This window comes from Struthio camelus, chromosome 31 (genome assembly GCF_040807025.1).
Source record: "Struthio camelus isolate bStrCam1 chromosome 31, bStrCam1.hap1, whole genome shotgun sequence".
NCBI lineage: Eukaryota > Metazoa > Chordata > Aves > Struthioniformes > Struthionidae > Struthio > Struthio camelus.
The window spans coordinates 765566-768065 of record NC_090972.1 but is presented as its reverse complement, the minus strand read 5'-3'; the positions used below and the strand labels follow the sequence as shown (position 1 = coordinate 768065).

The 2500-nt window shown below is 77.7% G+C and overlaps 1 non-coding gene across 1 annotated transcript; it reads right to left on the bottom strand.

Annotated features, from left to right (window-relative positions):
- Positions 1–260: 260 nt before the first annotated feature.
- Positions 261–413, bottom strand: LOC138063458 (5.8S ribosomal RNA). Its single transcript, XR_011137050.1, has one exon. It is a non-coding gene; the product is annotated as a 5.8S ribosomal RNA (ribosomal RNA).
- Between the last annotated feature and the right edge of the window lie 2087 nt (positions 414–2500).

Sequence of the window (2500 nt, the reverse complement as noted above, 5' to 3'; positions counted from 1 at the left end):
GGGGAGGGAGGGCAGGGCAAGGCACGCCGGCCGCGGACGGTGGAGGCGGACGGTCGGCCGGAGCCGGGCAGGCAGGCCAGCCGGAAGACCGGGGCCACCGGTGCACGCACCGGTGGTCCCGGCTCCGCCGCCGCCGCCGACTCACCGCCGCCGCCGCCCCCCCACCGACTCGCCGCCGCCGCCGCCCCCCCCGGCCCCCCCCCGAGGGGCGGCACACCGCTGCGCCAACGCGGCAATGGGGGTGACGATTGACCGTCAAGCGACGCTCAGACAGGCGTAGCCCCGGGAGGAACCCGGGGCCGCAAGTGCGTTCGAAGTGTCGATGATCAATGTGTCCTGCAATTCACATTAATTCTCGCAGCTAGCTGCGTTCTTCATCGACGCACGAGCCGAGTGATCCACCGCTAAGAGTTGTCTCGGTTTCGGTCCCCACCGCGCGCGCGGGGGGACCGGGCAGCTTTCGCAGCCCCCTGAGGGCCCCCATCCGCTCTGCCTCCCTCCTCACGCCGACGCCGGCTGCTGAGCAAGGGACAGCGGAGAGAGAGGGCACGCCTCACTGACCGTACAAGCACAGAGGGAAAAAAAAAGGGGGGGGGGGGGGAGAACAGACCCGAACGAGAGGGGCGGGGAGCCCTCGCTCCCGACCTGGGACAACCCCTTTCTCGCTTCGAGTCCGGCCCAGGCGCCCGGCTCGGCCTGGCCCAGCAGGGAGCGGCGCGCCAGCCGCGCCACCTGCCTCAGGGACCGGGGTGTGGGTCCCCGCGGAGCCCCGGCGTCGGAGCCCGGCCGCCGCTGGGAGCGGCGCCACCCGCTGCCCGCGCGCCCGCGACCCGCCAGCCGCACGCTTCCGAGCTCCTTCGCTCGCCTCACCGGCCTCCAGCTCCGCCGCCCCGGAGACGGCACCCAACACCCGCCTGCACACACGCAGCCTCCCGAGCGACGCCACGCACTCGCCCGTCCCTTCCGCGGGCAGACGCCTGGCGGCAGGCAGACGGGCGAGGCGGGACGGACGGGGAACGGCGCCCGCTCTCCCCGCCTCCACGCGGAGACCGGGAGGGGCCGCCCCCGCCCGCCCGCCCGCCGCCCGCCTGCCGCCCAGCGAAGCCGGGTCGGGCAGAGCGAGGCAGGCGCGCCGGATGGCGGAGTGCCGGGGCAGGGCGGGGGGGGAGGGAAGGAAGGGTGCCGCCGACGGCCACGGCGGGAGACTGAGAGCACCGGCCAGGGAGGAGAAGGGATGCGCTGGGGCTCGGCGTCCGCACCACCCGCGGTGGGGGCTCGCCGTCCCGGCGGCGAGCACGCGCTCGCGCCGGGGTCGCGCGTTCGAGGCAGGCCGGCGCAAGCCGACCGCGCGGCGTCTCTCCGCCGAGACCAGACCGCGGAGAGAGGGGGCAGGGTACCCCTCTCCGTCCCGGCTGCCCGCGGGGCATGCACGGGCCGCGCCGGCGGGCATGGGGGGGTGCGGCGCCCGCGCGCGCCGACCCCCCGGCCCCTCCGGCAGCACGCCCGGCTGCCCCCCGGGTCGCATCGGGCCGCCCGAGTCTTTAAACCCCCGCCCGGCTCTCCGACCGAGAACCCTCGGGCCCGGAGCCCGGGGCCCATGGCCATCCCTACCCGGGGGGGCCGCTACCGGCGGCCGCGGTGGCCGGAGGCCCTCCTCCTTCCTCCCAGCGCGCCCCCCCCCCCCGCCGCCCCCCGCCGCCCCCGGCCCGGCCGACTCGCAGCGCGGCCCCCACACGGCACGGCGTGGGGCGGCTGGAGCGGTGTGGGGGGGGGGGGAAGGGAGGGGAGGAGGAAGCGTGGAAGGCCGGCAGGGCACGGCCGGTGCGGCACGCGCAGCGCAGCGCCCGGGAGGAGCACGCTGGCACACGGGACCACACGGGTGGGTCACCGAGGGGAGGCAGGAGAAGCGCGGACGCTAGGTACCTGGCCCTGGGGTGAGGGAAACGACCTGAAATCCCCGCGGGGGTGCCTCCCCCGCCGCCGCCCGCCGCCGGGCCACCGCCGCCTCGCGGCGACGGCGGCAGCCTCAGCGGCAGCGACGAGGCGGGGCGCGGAGGGGAACCCGGCACCCGCCAGCCGGCTCCAGCGCCCCTCGGCGGAGCGTCCACCCGCGGGGTGCGCCCGACACCCACCGCCACGACCTCGTCCTCCTCCCGGGGCCCGGGGTTTCCCTCAGTAACCCGGCGCCGGGTGGCAGCTGCGCCCGGGAGGAGAGCCGTGGTTTGGGCCGCCCGCTCGGGCACGACACGTCGCCTCGCGTGGCCTCGCGCGACGCCCCCGCTTGGGGTCCGCCGCGGCGCGGCGCCCGCCCCGCGCGCCGTCCCGGAACGCCTGTCCGCACCGCCTCTGCTAGACGGGCTGCTCCGCCGCAGCCCGCCCCGGGTCCGCCCCCCACAGCTTAGGAGTGGGGACCCGTGGGACCCGTCCCAACCCGGAATGCGATCTCGCTCGCGTCTCCACCCGCCGCTTCCTCCCGCGGGCACCGGGGGAGCAAGCCCCG